The sequence below is a fragment of the Lathyrus oleraceus genome, chromosome 3, assembly GCF_024323335.1.
Source record: "Lathyrus oleraceus cultivar Zhongwan6 chromosome 3, CAAS_Psat_ZW6_1.0, whole genome shotgun sequence".
Classification (NCBI taxonomy): Eukaryota; Viridiplantae; Streptophyta; class Magnoliopsida; order Fabales; family Fabaceae; genus Lathyrus; species Lathyrus oleraceus.
In genome coordinates this window covers 10,809,819-10,827,766 of record NC_066581.1, presented here as the reverse complement: position 1 = coordinate 10,827,766, position 17,948 = coordinate 10,809,819, and the positions used below count along the sequence as shown (strand labels likewise).

General features: G+C 37.5%; 1 long non-coding RNA gene across 1 annotated transcript; it reads left to right on the top strand.

Annotated features, from left to right (window-relative positions):
* The first annotated feature begins 3,617 nt into the window (after positions 1-3,617).
* Positions 3,618-16,216, top strand: LOC127132110 (uncharacterized). The gene is made up of 2 exons (XR_007806611.1): positions 3,618-4,545; positions 16,059-16,216. It is a non-coding gene; the product is annotated as an uncharacterized LOC127132110 (long non-coding RNA).
* Positions 16,217-17,948: the final 1,732 nt, after the last annotated feature.

Below are 17,948 nucleotides of genomic sequence, written 5' to 3'. Positions count from 1 at the left end.
CAACAACAACAATACCAATAATCATCAACAACAACAAAACTTTGAGAGGAAGAAGGTCTCTTTTGACCCGATTCCTATGACTTATGCTGAATTGTATCCATCATTGGTTCTCAAGAACCTTTTGCAACCAAGAAATCCCCCTTAAATCCCTGAACCACTTCCATGGTGGTACGAACCCGAACTCCGATGTGCCTTTCACCAAGGAGCTCCCGGTCATGATATTGAGAATTGCTACCCCTTGAAGTATGAAGTCCGAAAGATGGTTAAGAGTGGAATGGTGTCCTTTGAGGACCGTGCGCCAAATGTCAAAGCTAATCCACTACCTGCTTATGGTAACCCTTCTGTCAATATGGTGGATGGCTGTCCTAGGGAGTTCAAGGTATTTGATGCCTGCTTGATTAGAAGGTCCTTGGTAACGATGCACAAGGATATCTGTTTGGTAAGCAATTGTGAGCATGATCATGATGGTTATGCAATCTGCAGTGTCAACTCCCGAGGTTGTGTGGTTGTGAAGAGAGACATCCAGAGGTTGATGGATGAAGGCATGATCCAAATTCTTCAGTCCCATCACGTGGATGACGATGTGAATGTAATAGTTCCTGTGTTCAAGACACCAGAGAGAGTAGTGATCCAGTACGACATCAGCAGCAGTAACAATGTTAGCAATAGATCGGTATCACTGTTGGTTATACGCTTAACGGGTCCCATCCCGTATGCATTTGATAAGGTTGTCCCATATCAGTACAATGCTACCATGCTAGAGAATGGTCAAGAGGTTCCTTTGCCTACGTCCAGTTATGTTGTGAGCATAGTTGATGTTACTAAGGTGACTCGTAGTGGTCGTGTTTTTGGGCCGGTGTTCCCTAAGAATGTGGAAGATATGTCTGTTAGTAAGAAGGTGGATATGCCTGGGATAGATCCTGTTAGTGCTCCAAAGTGTCAGTCTGGTGAATCCAGTCGTTTGAAGCCTAACGATGATGAGGAGGTACTCCGATTAATCAAGAAGAGCGAGTTTAATATGGTGGAGCAACTGCTCCAAACCCCCTCCAAGATCTCAGTGTTGTCTCTGCTTATGAACTCTGAAGCGCACAGAGAAACACTACAGAAGGTGTTAGAGCAAGTGTATGTGGAACATGATGTTACGGTGGATCAGTTTGATCATATTGTGGCTAACATCACTTCCTGCAACAATCTTAGCTTTTGTGATGAAGAACTCCCCGAGGAAGGTAGAAATCACAACTTGGCACTACACATTTTAATGAACGGCAAGGAGGACACTCTGTCAAATGTTTTGGTTGATACTGGCTCTTCATTGAACGTACTCCCGAAATCAACCTTGTCAAGATTGTTGTATCAAGGTGCTCCAATAAGATATAGTGGCGTGATCGTCAAGGCTTTTGATGGTTCTCACAAAACTGTGATTGGTGAAGTGGACCTTCCCGTGAAGATAGGTCTGAGTGATTTCCAAATTACTTTCCAAGTAATGGATATCCACCTGGCCTATAGCTGCTTGTTAGGAAGCCCATGGATACATGAGGCTGGAGCCGTTACTTCAACGATGCATCAGAAATTGAAGTTTGTCAAGAATGGTAAGCTGGTCATTGTCGGTGGGGAGAAGGCTTTATTGGTAAGCCACCTGTCGTCTTTCTCTTATGTATAAGTTGAGAATGAGATTGGAACTCCGTTCCAAGCCTTATCTATTGCTGAGGAAAAGAGAGCTGGGGCACCTATCTCCTCATTCAAAGATGCGCAAAAGATTGTCGAAGATGGTAGTTCTGATCAATGGGGACAGATGATAGAGGTTGCCGACAATAAAAGCAGAGCTGGTTTAGGATTCCAACGAGGTTCATCTGTGTTTAGAGTTGAAGATGTGCAACCCAGTTTCCACAACGGAGGGTTCATTCATGATAATGAACAACACTTAGCTGCTATGATCGAGGGTGATAAAGACGAAGACTGCACCAATTTTGTGATGCATGGAAAACTTGCAACAATTGGACTGCTGTTGATGTTCCCATTACTGTGCATCGATCTAAGTAATTGCTTTTATTTGCTTTTTGAAAATCCCTCTCCTATGCCTAAAGGAGAAGTGAACATTGTTAGGCATTTCAAATTTGATCATCAATAAAATTCAATTATATTCATCCACATCTATGATGTTTTATTTTTACTTTTCTCTTTTTCTGGAAAATGGTAATCACAAAAAACATAAATCAATAAATAATAATTATCCATCTGCATAATATTTGATCATAATTCACTTCTCTAAAATTAAAATATCAAATCATTACGCAGGTTGGTTTCTAAACCCATTGAATACAATGATCCTTCTCCTTCTCCAAATTTTGAATTCCATGTGTTTGAGGCTGATGAGGAAAGTGATGAAGAAGTATCTGATGAATTGTCTCGTCTTCTTGAGCACGAATGAAAAGCCATTCAGCCATTTGAAGAGCAGATTGAGTTAGTCAACTTGGGTTCTGAAGATGATGTGAAGGAAGTCAATATTGGGTCTCGGCTGTGTCCAGAAGTGAAGAAGGGGTTGATTGATCTTCTTCGAGAGTATTCAGATTTGTTTGCCTGGTCCTATCAAGACATGCCTGGTTTGGATTATGAGATTGTGGAGTATAGATTGTTGTTGAAGCTAGAATACCCGCCAGTCAAGCAGAAGTTGAGAAGAACTCATCCTAATATGACAGTGAAGATCAAAGAGGAAGTGCAGAAGCAGATTGTCATACCCCAATTTTCTCCGGGCATTTTAAATTTTCGTAAATTTGATTTTTTATTTTTAATTTGCATCATATGCACAACATGACATGTGTTCCATCATGAATAATACCTGAAATATCAGTCAAAATAAATTTATTGAAAATACAGACAAATTGGTTAAATCGTTTCTCAAGAACGTGCAAAATCAGCGAGTAAAAAGTTTCGAAATTAAAATTGCAAATGCCAGTATTATTAATCTACGGTTCGCGTAGTTTAACATGGTGTGTTCGTTACATTTTTCCAACGACTTTTTCAGTTGCGTTTTGACCCGTCTGAGTCTTTCAAACGGTGAAAATTTATTTCAGAATATGAAGAAACGCTGTATTTTTTCAATAAGTATATTTCGTGTTGATCATTTTAGAGCATCTAATTTAATTTTTTGGGTAAATTTATATCCGACTTCTATTTATAACCGGTCACTAAATTTCTTGGTTTGATTATTCAATTAAAGAAATTAAAATTTATCTATTTGTTTAAATATAAAATGTTGATTAGAAATAAATAATAATTATTTTCAAAGCAAATATTGACAACATTGGATTCCTTGCTCTGCTAGTGGACAGCTAGCAGTACTACAGCTGGCTCCAACAGTTGGTAATTAAAAAAAAACAAAATTGGAAAAGAAATCTTCCTTCACTCTCTTCACATTCCACACGACTCACCCACTGAATTCACTCAACTAACCTACTCCCTCTCTCTCTGATCCAACAGAAAAAGAAAAAGAAAATTGAAAAAAACGCACACCTCACGTCTCTCTCCCACGACTCAGCATATCTCTCTCTCTTAAAAAGAAAAAACGAAAGAAAAAGAAAGAAAACAGAGAGGAGACTCGGTGGAGTACCATCTCTCTCTTGGCTATTGGCCAGAAAGGGGGAAAATAATAAAAAGGGTAAAGACTCTTCTTCTGGAAAAAGGGAAAAAATTTCTTCATTTCCCCATCCAATTGTGAAATTCATCACTACACCACTTCTTTCGCCTCCGCTAATCCTCTCTGTTCATCTTCACCACCACCGTAAAAACTCCATAACCTCCTTGAACCTCCCTCAAAATTTCCCTCACTCCCCACACCACAAAACCTTCTTCTTCTTCACAATAACAAACAACCCACAACAATAACATCTACGACCGCCGTCGATAACCTCCAATTACATCCGCGATCGCCTCCTAACCTTCTCCTAGCCACCGCCGTGAATCCGCCTCTCACCACCAACCAACGGTGCTCACTACTCCATCTTCTCCCTCAACTCACCACCGTGAAACACCACCACTCACCTCCTTCTCCGAACAATCCACCTCCGTCTCCGTCATCGATAACCGTAACACCGTCGTTGCATAACCCACATTTTCACCGTCGAAAATCCATTCTTCTTCCTACATTCACACATCACCCTGTTTTTTTCTAGCAAACTGCATATCTATCTATCCATTCTCCATACGAAACGAAGTCTCCACAGATTTGAACAAAAACAAGTTATTCAATAAATCAAGCTTGGTTCAGATCTGGATAACGGCTCGCAACGAGGATTTGAAGAGGATGAACAAGAGTGATTCGTGGCCAAAATCTATTGTGAGAGTGAAAGGTTAGAATTTGTTCAAGCGATTGCGTGCAGACTTCTCATCAAAATAATAACAACATTCGGCGTCAAGATTATATGTGGTAATATTTTGGTTCCACTTTCTGTTATATTTGCTTTTTGTTCTGTTGTATTTAATTATGTTGGTTGATACTCTATTGTTATTATTGTATTCTGGTTTGTGGTTTGTATAGTCTTCATAAAGGTTTGCATCATGTTAAAGCTCCACAAATAAGATTATATTCTACTACTAATCAATTTTGGAATTTGTTTGAGTAGGTCCTATTTGATTTGGTACAATTTTAACCTTTTCCTGGACTTATTAAATTATTATGACAGTTCTATAGAATTCAAGGTTTTTTTCTTTAAGCTTTAAGTGTTATTGACATTCTTTATTAACCATTGGAATGATTGGATTTAATTTTGAAAAATGGCCTTTATAGTGTGAATGGGTTCTTACCTATATGTGAGTAGAAGCACGTTTGGATCATGGTTTTTGGCTTCTCCATTAGGTTGTTATTGTTAAAATTTTGTTCTCAGGTGAAAGAGAAGCATGGACATGAATTAGAATGTTGACGGTTCGATTTTGGCTTTTTTCTTTAAAAAAATGTTACTTTAATTAGATTTATTATTATTATTATTATTATTTAAATGAAATTTTATTATTATTGGTCTAATTAGGTTCAAATTAAATCCATCCCACTTTTTTTACTTTCCTATTGGATTATGTTGGATTCGGTACCATTTTTTTAGTGTATATAATTGAAAATATCATATTGTGTTTTATAATTTCCTTTCATTTTATTGGTTTTTTTTCTCTCTTTCTTAAATCGAGATATCAATCTGCGGATTCGGCAATTTTATGCCGATATGCCGTCAAATTTCAATAAATTAATAGAATATTTCACCGTGTTATGATCTTGCGAATGACATTAATCATATTGTCATTTCGTACAAACTGGTTTTGAGCACACCATTGTCATTTAATTCTTTCTCTTTTAATTATAATTAATTAATTAATTTTTTCTTAATTATTTTAATTATGATTAATTAATTTTAATTAACTTGATTATTTGATCCAATTAAATAATTTTGATAATTAATCTTAATTAACTTGATTAATCGATTTAACTGAATTTTAATCAATTAATTTTGTTAATTAAAAATGGACTGACTTATTCCACTCTAACAATTTCATTATCATTTCATAATATAAATTCAAATACATTCAAATTCATCATCCGTTCAAAACCACTTTAAGCCATTAAAATCACATAATTCTCGATTCAATGTCGAGTCTACTTTCCATACCTTCTAAGTCGATTGCTTTTAAGCATCGCCATCAACCTCACATAACTTGCTCTTGGGCTTTCTTACAATGAGACATATTCGGTTATTAATTAATCGAATAGATGATTGGTTCACCCCCATTTATCCACAAACACAAATTCAAATCTTGGTCCAACGCCAAGTAATTCATTTCAAACCCGATTAAAGCTTCAACCACAATATTCAAAACATTTCTTCTAAATTAATATAATTTCTAAAACATTCTAAATTCTAAATTTCCGATAATAAAAGGATGGGAGGCGTTCGCCTCACTATCTTTCGATTATTCAAATAATTGGCGTACGCGATATTGATCGAATTCTCATCGTCAAATCAAAACACAGTCGAATGAATTCAAATCACCTTTTAGATCAAAAACAATTTCACAAAATAAACTTTATAACTTAAACTTCAATTGAACGAATGGGAGGCGTTCGCCTCACCATCCTTTGATTATTTGAACAAGTGGCGCACGCCACATTGCTCAAATCATCGACTTTCGATCAAAACCTACTAGTTCAAATTCAAATTATTTTCCTATACCAAATACAACATCTAAGGACATATCTTTTATAAATTAAATTTCGGATGATAAAAGAATGGGAGGCGTTCGTCTCTCCATCTCTCGAATAATTGAACGATTGGCGCTCGCCATATTGCTCGATTTTCTTTCGACTTCCGATTAAAACACGTTAATAAACAAACATGGGATAAAGGAATGAATGGCGCATGCCTTATTGTTCCTTGAATAAGCAAGTGGGAGGCGAACGCCTCACTACCGTGCATATTCAACATCCGCAAACAAACTTTCAAAAATAATTTGAACGAAAAAAGGAGTAGAAGGCGTTCGCCATGTTATTCCTCGAAAGAATTGGATGATTGGTGTGCACCATATTGCTCAATCTTTCGTCGTTTATTCAAAAATATCTTAACACTACAAATCTAATTTCTCGCCCCCGTGCGATCGAAACCAACCCAAACAAAACATCAAACATATCAATTCAACTTGTCACCCCCGCGTGACCAAAATCCTTTTCAAAAAGAACATTGTTAATCCGTTCTAATGCGCACAACAAACCAGTGCTTAAGCATCCGCTGAGAGTAGACAAGCCAGCGTTTAGCCTCTAGAATGCGATTTACACAGCTGTTCACTAAAAAACACCAACCAAATCGTAGTGCCCGAACTACGAATGCTCTGATTTCTTTATTGCACCATAAGGATACGTAGGCAGGAGATTGTTGTATCTTCGCGAGCACACTAATAAAAAAACCTCCCTTTTCCCCCTTCTGAGGTTCCCATCCATCTCTTTTCAATATTTTAAATTACTCGAAGAAAGCGAATAACATCCAACTAACATTCAAATAGCAAATTAGACTAAAAGGTTCCCGTTGAGTACAACGGACGTGAGGGGTGCTAATACTGTCCCCTTGCGTAATCGACTCCCGAACCCGAATATGGTTGCAACGACCATTATTCTATTTTTCTTAAAGGTTTTATCGATATTTTCCTATTCCTTCATTGGGATAAATAAAGTTCGGTGGCGACTCTATTTCAAACTAAATTTTTCCGGGACCATCGCGAGGGATCACATTTTTCGAGGTGCGACAGATGGCGACTCCACTAGGGACCCTGCTCCAAGCAAGAGAGAGTCTAGCCTAACTTAGTCTGATATTTCTATGATTGTTAGAAAATATTCTTTTCTTCCATGTTTGTTTCTCTGTATCTTATTATGTTGCTTATGTTGTATGTAATTTGTCTCGATACTTTGATGTGGGACTTGATGTATGATGTGAGATAAGCTCCATACACGAGCTTCGAGAAGAACTTAGAACCTGAAGTTGTGTAGTATTGAACCGAGGGGTATACACCTCATTGGGACAATACGAAGACTCCACCTAGAGTAGATCTGTTTGGAATTTCCATCATAATATGGCTAGTCCATTTTCTGTGGGGAGATTCTAAATACGATTCGTGACTCTAGGAACCTCGCCTTAAACTCAAGTTTTGTTTTCCTGATTGGCGATTGTGTAGTATTGAACCGAAGGGTCTACACCCTGTTCGAACAATACGAGAATCCCACTTAGATTAGATCAGTGCAAAATTCCCATCACGATGTGGCTAGCCCATTATTGCGAGGAAGTTTTGAACATGATTTGTGAGTCTAAGTTCCTTCCTTGAAAACATAACTTTAGAACCTACCTTTGGGAATTTCTAGTAATCAGAGAAACCCATGCTTCTTCCTATTATCCTAACGTACCTGACGTATGAATGATCTTGAGTATTTGTATTCCTTTGCGAAAAAACATGGCAGAATTTCATGCATTTGCATATCATCAACATGCATTGCATCTCATTGTCCAGAAAAAAAAACTTACACCATATTCTACCCTCTGTCAAGTAACGCTGACTACTCGACACCGGTACGAGACACGCCACAACTACAAGATGACACTTGAACAACTGGAAGCAAACCAAGTTTCGATGAGGACAGACATTGACTCCATGCAGGCAAAGATGGATCGCTTGCTTGAAACTATGTTGCTCCTAGCGCAGAAGGAGAAGGATGCCGAGACCAGTGCCGAAGCCAGGAAGGTTGTTGCTCAGTTTGGATCACCATCGCTTAGCATCCCCAGAGTGACTGACCTCGATGGTAATCCTGCCAATCCTAAAGGGGGACCTATCCCTATTCCTGTTCCCATGGTCAATATGAACCCCCATGAGCATTCTGCTACATCTACTCGACAAGGATCTGTGATAGGTGATGAAGATCCGTATGATGCTTTCTTCATGCCACAACCCGTCAAGCATGTTGTTGGAGGTCTCCTAGACCCAGCTGTTGAGAGACTCCACACTTTGGAGGAAAAATTCAAGTCCTTGAAGGTTCACACTACTCCCGGTTTGGACACTGTTGATATGTGCTTGGTGCCAGGCCTCGTGATTCCGCAAAAATTCAAAGTCCCAGACTTTGACAAGTACAAAGGGATAAGCTGCCCGAGGACTCACCTCAGAGCTTATTAAGATGGCTGCCCACATCAGCAATGATCAACTCTTGATACATTACTTCCAAGATAGCCTCAGTGGAGCATCCTTGGAGTGGTATATGCAGCTAGAGAGAGGACATGTCCAGTCATGGAGAGACCTCGCTGAGGCCTTTCTTAGGCATTATCAATACAACACGGATCTAGCACCCAATCGCACCCAGCTACAGGACATGACTCAACATAACAATGAGTCATTCAAAGAATACGCACAGCGGTGGAAAGAGCTTGCAACTCATGTCCAACCTCCTCTCCTCGACAAAGAACTGATTGATATGTTTATGGGAACTCTGCATACCCAGTACATGGAGAAAATGGTAGGATCCAGCTTCCCAACTTTTGCTGAGGTTGTCTTTGTGGGGGAACGAATTGAGAGCCAGATCAGGAAAGGAAAGTTTCCTTGTGCCACGAATACTTCAGGTGGAATGAAGAAACCCTATCCTAATCTCCCAAAGAAGCCTGAAGGTTAGACCAATTCCATAATGGGAGGAGGAGGATATAGGACACATCTATATGTTCCTGTACCATTCCATCAGGCTGTCGCTGTCATCCCAACACCATATCATCCACCATGTCAGCAACCATATCAACAACAATATCAACAACCATATCAACAGCCAGCTTACCAGCAGCCGCATCATAATCAACATCAACGTGCTCTACCACAACGTCAACCTAACCAGCAAAGGGTAAGGAGGCCAGAAAGACATTTTAATCCTTTGCCAATACCGTACAGCAAGATCCTCCCCTACCTGCTAAAGGATGGATCAATTACTTTGAAGGAGCTAACGCATGCAACTCCACCCTATGCACCAGGCTATGACGCCAATGCTCACCACGAGTATCATATGGGTGCCCCGAGGCACACAGTGGAGAATTGTAAGGCCTTCAAACATAAGGTTCAAGACTTGATTGACAGTAAGGCAGTGTCTTTCACGCCAGTTAGGCCAAATGTTGCAACAAATCCCATGCTGGCGCATGTGGAGCAGAGTGAAGCTCGAAGATAAAGATTCTCACCGGCCTGAACAAGCAGAGCAATTCCTAATGAAGAATCAAGAGATGAAGGCCCGTTGCTTTGAATAAAGGCAACCATTATTCCATTTTTACAGTTTTGCATTCTTGCAATTCGTTCTTGTTTGTCTAAGTACTGTATGCTTTAAACATTGTTGTTTGTATTTGGTTTTATTAATGGGATGATTATGCATGTTTTGAATCAATCTTTTCATATTCACTCATATTATCGCATTTGCAAAGCACAAACACATACTTTTCCACTTCACCTTCTTTATCACACTATCATTAGCAAATGTTGGAAGGAGAATGACGAAAACAAAATACTCATAATTGCTGATTGAATGCTTTTGGATAAAATCCTGCTAATGATGTACAAGCATTGTTTCAAAACCCCAAACACTGGAGACATAAGGAGTTAATCCCTAGTCAACTACTTCGAGCCTAGAAGTAGGAGTTTCTTCCGGATCTACAAACCCTTACGCTTAACCTGGGGCAGGGTAGTGTTCAGTTAATCTGACTACACATTCGAATTACAAGATGAAATATCCTATACAAAGATCAATCACATGATATTTTTCGCACGCATCCTGAAGTGTCGAAGGAACCATACAAAATCCAAAATTTATGCGGTTGTTCTTCAATGACCAATGACTTGGCAGTCACAATTTTAAAAAAAAAATCAAAGAAAGAGCCCGCTAAGTCCAACACCCTAAAAGGAGACTTAGGCCAAAACTGGGGGCAATCCTGATGGATTAAAGCTTCAACAAGCGGTCCATGCAAAATTAGGGATCAAAAAAATCGAGAGAGACCATGAAAGTCCTCAACAAAACAAGATTTGGTGACCACCATACCAAAATCAAAGAGTCACCAACATCCATGAAGAGAAAAATAAGATGACTGTCATTTCAAGAAATCTTACACTACTGAACTCTCGTAAAAGTGAAGAGTATGTTAGGTTAACTAAATGTAGGATTGAAGATTATCATATAGAAGGGGTGGGTTAAAATAAACTTTGAGCCTTATATCCTTTGTTTCGATAATCGTGAACCAAGCCACGTTACAACCTTCAAAAGACCTAATTGAAGTAGGGTTTATTCTGAAAGCATACTACAACAAAGTTGTGTAAACTGACTCCTAGAGATTTACTAATATTCTATTCTCACTGTATCACTCACACACTAGCTAAAATCAACACCGCGTTTGGACTCATGGTCCACTCGCCACACACTACCACGACACTCCAAATGAATGATTGTTTTTCAAAAACTTGCATAACTATTGCATTAAAATCACCATTTCTTGAATAACAATTCTTGACTGTCAGTCAGTACTTGACATCAAGAAATTCCAACAAGGGGCAATTCAAGAGGTACTTGATCGTTGGTGCCAATACGAAACAAGACCATCTCATAATCCTATGGATCAGGGGCATGACATCTTTTGATTATGTTGACTTAAGAAACGGTCAGTATAAGACAAATCTCCAAGCATCGGTTGATCAGGGAGGAAAAACACTTCAACACTCAATCCACCTGGGCAAGTCCCTCAAAGGCTAAACAGGGGCAAGACAAGTTGCAAGGGGAAAATTCCCTTCATATCTTCAAGTTAGTCAAGTAGATCGCGTCAGGCACTAGAAACTGCTTGAACTCACAACCAAAATATCGAAAGTTCACGCTAGTACAACATCATATGTTGACAAGAATCCTTGGGGCACCTCAAAGCCATAATCATCATGTGATGATCATGTCTCTATGCTCAGTTACAGGCTGGCCAGACATCTCAAAAGATTAATCGAGGTCGTCTCAAAGACAAATACACAACATATAAGCAAGAGAACAAACTCGTGGCACCGAGAGTATCCACATCTGTTTGTTCGATCATCACATCATCAACTACCGAGTGTCGGGAAGTCAGGTCCTTTTACCTACCAATGGTCTAACCCATATTGGCAATTACCCAAGGGAAAAGACCAAAGTCCACCTTGCTGGCACCTACACAAAAACAAATACAACCATAATTGGTATCCAAAAATACATCGCCTTTTGAAAAGGGGGGCCAGTCCAAAACAAACCACTCATCTTTGCATTCAAACATGCACTGCATGCATCACCTCATACATAACGCATACATGACATTTATGCATATAGCACGAATCAAAATCCAAGGTTTAGTCGTAGGCATCCAGGCCAACCCTCAGTTGAGTCCTTGTTTTTCTCTGAGTGAGTTCCTACCCTACTTCGGGCGTTCCCCATTGAGTTACATCCTTCAACCTTTTGTTGATAAGATGTTATCCTCAGTTAAGTCAAACATTGTTTCTTTAAACACCTACCTTGTTTCGCATTGAGAATCCCTTAACGAGTTGTTTACTGTAATCTTTTATTGATGAAAATTACATCTCCCCAAAGAATATTCTTCTGCAACCTTTTGTTGTTGATACCCCAAGCAAGTCTTACCCAGTAATGTTCCAATACTACCCAACAAGTCGGGTTTGTTGAACTTTGTCAGTAGCCTTATTTTTCCAATATTTTTCTCACTATCATCCTTTTGGTGAAAGTCCCTTGATGAATAATGATCATCGTCCTGCTTACGGTAACCGTTATCCTTTTGGTAATGGTAAATCCTTGACATTTGTGATCTTACCGTCATCCTTTTGGTGTCAGCAATCCTTGAAGTTTTGGCCTAACCTTCATCCTTTTGGGAAATGGCGATCTCTGCAATTATTACAGTTTATCGTCATCCTTTTGGTGTCGGCGATCCTTGTCATTTTGGTTCAACCATCATCCTTTTGTTGGTGGTGATCTCGGTTATTATGTCTGATCATCATCCTTTTGGTGATGACGTCCAGTTCAATCTAAATATCATCCTTTTGGTGATAGAGATTATGGAGTTTGGTTTAAGCTATCATCCTTTTGGTGATTGTGACATTAAGAAAGTTCAATCTTACTGTCATCCTTTTGGTGTCAGTGATAATCAAAGTTATATTGACTTACTATCATCCTTTTGGTGGTAACTAGTTTTGTTGTTTGATCTTACCTTCATCCTTTTGGTGATGGTGGTCATCAGAATGTTGTGACTTATTATCATCCTTTTGGTGATAACAAGTTCTGTTTGTTTGATCTTACTGTCATCCTTTTGGTGTCAGTGATATTCGAAGTTATATTGACTTATTATCATCCTTTTGGTGGTAACAAGTTTTGTTGTTTGATCTTACCTTCATCCTTTTGGTGATGTGTTCATCAGAATGTTGTGACTTATTATCATCCTTTTGGTGATAACAAGTTCTGTTTGTTTGATCTTAATTGTCATCCTTTTGGTGTCAGTGATATTTAAAGTTATTGACTTATTATCATCCTTTTGGTGGTAACAAGTTGCATTTTCGATCTTACCTTCATCTTTTTGGTGATGGTGAGCGTTTGAGTTTGTTTTGACTTATTATCATCCTTTTGGTGGTAACAGGTTTTGTTATTAATCTTACCTTCATCCTTTAGGTGATGGTGATTGTTGACTCATTATCATCCTTTTGGTGATAACGGATTTTGTTTTAATCTTACCTTCATCCTTTTGGTGACGGCGATCATTAAAGTTATGACTTATTATCATCCTTTTGGTGGTAGCACGTTTTGTTTTGATCTTACCTTCATCCTTTTTGTGATGGTGATTGTATTGGCTTATTATCATCCTTTTAGTGATAACAAGTTGCATTTTTTATCTTACCTTCATCCTTTTGGTGATGGTGATCGTTTGAGTTGTGTGCTTATTATCATCCTTTTGGGGATAACAAGTTCTGTTGTCTGATCTTGCCTCCTTCCTTTTGGTGATGGTGATCGTTGAAGTTATTGACTTATTATCATCCTTTTGGTGATAACAAGTTTTGTTGTTGGGTCTTACCTTCATCCTTTTGGTGACGGCGATCTTTGAAGTTGATGAGTTTAACTATCATCCTTTTGGTGGTAGTCTTGATATTATCCTTTCGGTAATAGAAAGCTTTATCAGAATAACCATCATCCTTTTGGTGACGGACATCATCCTTTTGGTGACGGACATCATCCTTTTGGTGATGAAAATCTTTGAATTTTATTATTTCCAACTATCCCCTTTCAGTGACAGCAAGTTCGGTTATTAATCTTACCATCATCCTTTTGGTGATGACTACCTTGGAAACTTGGTTTATCCATCATCCTTTTGGTGATGATGATCCTGGAAATCGTGGCAAATTACTATCGTCCCTTTGATGATGTCAATTCTACTGTCGTCCTTTTGGTGCCAGAAAATCTGTTCAGTTTTGTCCTTATATAAACCAACTACCTTTGCAAGATTTGGATATCGACTCTGGGGTTGGCATTGATTTGGCATTCTACCCCTAATACCTGGATGTTGTTAGGACTCATTGCATTCTCTTTCTGCATTTCTCCATTGCATTTCGAAGGACAAAATTCGGGTCTTTTTGTATTTAATTACCTTCCACCACGAATGTATGAAGACTGTTGTCATTCTGACCTTCTAGTTCAAGTTAATTAAATAGGGGCAACTGTCATACACCAATTTTCTCCGGGCATTTTAAATTTTCGTAAATTTGATTTTTTATTTTTAATTTGCATCATATGCACAACATGGCATGCGTTCCATCATGAATAATACCTGAAATATCAGTCGGAATAAATTTATTGAAAATACAGACAAATTGGTTAAATCGTTTCTCAAGAACGTGCAAAATCAGCGGATAAAAAGTTTCGAAATTAAAATTGCAAACGCCAGTATTATTAATCTACGGTTCGCGTAGTTTAATCTGGTATGTTCGTTACATTTTTCTACGACTTTTTCAGTTGCGTTTTGACCCGCCTGAGTCTTTCAACCGATGAAAATTTATTTTAGAATTTGAAGAAACGTCGTATTTTTTCAATAAGTATATTTCGTGCTGATCATTTTAGGGCATCTAATTTAATTTTTCGGGTAAATTTATATCCGACTTCTATTTATAATCGGTCACTAAATTTCTTGGTTTGATTATTCAATTAAAGAAATTAGAATTTGTCTATTTGTTTAAATATAAAATGTTGATCAGAAATAAATAATAATTATTTTCAAAGCAAATATTGACAACATTTGATTCCTTGCTCTGCTAGTGGACAACTAGCAGTACTACAGCTGGCTCCAACAGTTGGCAATTAAAAAAAGAAAATTGGAAAAGAAATCTTCCTTCACTCTCTTCACATTCCACACGACTCACCCACTGAATTCACTCAACTAACCTACTCCCTCTCTCTCTGATCCAACAGAAAAAGAAAATTGAAAAAAACGCACACCTCACGTCTCTCTCCCATGACTCCGCATATCTCTCTCTCTTAAAAAGAAAAAACAAAAGAAAAAGAAAGAAAACAGAGAGGAGACTCGGTGGAGTACCATCTCTCTCTTGGCTATTGGCCAGAAAGGGGGAAAATAATAAAAAGGGTGAAGACTTTTCTTCTAGAAAAAGGGAAAAAATTTCTTCATTTCCCCTTCCAATTGTGAAATTCATCACTACACCGCTTCTTTCGCCTCCGCTAATCCTCTCTGTTCATCTTCACCACCATCGTAAAAACTCCATAACCGCCTTGAACCTCCCTCAAAATTTCCCTCACTCCCCACACCACAAAACCTTCTTCTTCTTCACAATAACAAACAACCCACAACAATAACATCTACGGCCGCCGTCGACAACCTCCAATTACCTCCGCGACCGCCTCCTCACCTTCTCCTAGCCACCTCCGTGAATCCGCCTCTCACCACCAACCAAGGTGCTCACTACTCCATCTTCTCCCTCAACTCACCACCGTGAAACACCACCACTCACCTCCTTCGCCGAACAATCCACCTCCGTCTCCGTCACCGATAACCGTAACACCGTCGTTGCACAACCCACATTTTCACCGTCGAAAATCAATTCTTCTTCCTACATTCGCACATCACCCTGTTTTTTCTAGCAAACTGCATATCTATCTATCCATTCTCCATACGAAACAAAGTCTCCACAGATTTGAACAAAAACAAGTCATTCAATAAATCAAGCTTGGTTCAGATCTGGATGACGGCTCGTAACGAGGATTTGAAGAGGATGAACAAGAGTGACTCGTGGCCAAAATCTATTGTGAGAGTGAAAGGTTAGAATTTGTTCAAGCGATTGCGTGCAGACTTCTCATCAAAATAATAACAACATTCGGCATCAAGATTATATGTGGTAATATTTGGGTTCCACTTTCTACTATATTTGCTTTTTGTTCTGTTGTATTTAATTATGTTGGTTGATACTCTATTGTTATTATTGTATCCTGGTTTGTGGCTTGTATAGTCTTCATAAAGGTTTGCATCATGTTAAAGCTCCACAAACAAGATTATATTCTACTACTAGTAAATTTTGGAATTTGTTTGAGTAGGTCCTATTTGATTTGATACAATTTTTACCTTTGCCTGGACTTATTAAATTATAATGACAGTTCTATAGAATGCAAGCTTTTTTTCTTTAACCTTTAAGTGTTATTGACATTCTTTATTAACCATTGGAGTGATTGGATTTAATTTTGAAAAATGGCCTTTATAGTGTGACTGGGTTCTTACCTATATGTGAGTAGAAGCACGTTTGGATCATGGTTTTTGGCTTCTCAATTAGGTTGTTATTGTTAAAATTTTGTTCTCAGGTGAAAGAGAAGCATGGACCTGAATTAGAATGTTGACGGTTCGGTTTTGGCTTTTTTCTTTAAAAAAATGTTACTTTAATTAGATTTATTATTATTATTATTATTTTTATTATTATTATTATTATTATTATTATTATTATTATTATTATTATTATTATTATTTAAATGTAGATTTATTATTATTGGTCTAATTAAGTTCAAAGTAAATCCATCCAACTTTTTTTACTTTGCTATTGGATTATGTTGGATTCGGTACCATTTTTTAGTGTATATAATTGAAAATATCATATTGTGTTTTATAATTTCCTTTCATTTTATTGGTTTTTTTTCTCTCTTTCTTAAATCGAGATTTCAATCCGCGGATTCGGCAATTTTATGCCGATCTACCATCAAATTTCAATAAATTAATAGAACATTTCACCGTGTTATGATCTTGCGAATGACATTAATCATATTGTCATTTCGTACAAACCGGTTTTGAGCACACCATTGTCATTTAATTTTTTCTCTTTTAATTATAATTTATTAATTAATTTTTTCTTAATTATTTTAATTATGATTAATTAATTTTAATTAACTTGATTATTTGATCCAATTAAATAATTTTGATAATTAATCTTAATTAACTTGATTAATCGATTTAACTAAATTTTAATCAATTAATTTTGTTAATTAAAAATGGACTGACTTATTCCACTCTCACAATTTCATTATCATTTTATAATATAAATTCAAATACGTTCAAATTCATCATCGGTTCAAAACCACTTTAAGCCATTAAAATCTCATAATTCTCGATTCAATGTCGAGTCTACTTTCCATACCTTGTAAGTCGATTGGTTTTAAGCATCACCATCAACCTCACATAGCTTGCTCTTGGGCTTTCTTACAATGAGACATATCAGGTTATTAATTAATCGAGTAGATGATTGGTTCACCACCATTTATCCACCAAACACAAATTCAAATCTTGGTCCAACGCCAAGTAGTTCATTTCAAACCCGATTAAAGCTTCAACCACAATGTTCAAAACATTTCTTCTAAATTAATATAATTTCTAAAACATTCTAAATTCTAAATTTCCGATAATAAAAGGATGGGAGGCGTTCCCCTCACTATCTTTCGATTATTCAAATAATTGGCGTACGCCATATTGATCGAATTCTCGTCGTCAAATCAAAACGCAATCGAATAAATTCAAATCACCTTTTAGATCAAAAATAATTTCACAAAATAAACTTTATAACTTAAACTTCAATTGAACGAATGAGATGCGTTCACCTCACCATCCTTTGATTATTTGAACAAGTGGCGCACGCCACATTGCTCAAATCATCGACTTTCGATCAAAACCGACCAGTTCAAATTCAAATTATTTTCCTATAGCAAATACAACATCTAAGGACATATCTTTTATAAATTAAATTTCAGATGATAAAATAATGGGAGGCGTTCGCCTCGCCATCTCTCGAATAATTGAACGATTGACGATTGTCATATTGCTCGATTTTCTTTTGACTTCCGATTAAAACACGTTAATAAACAAACATTGGAT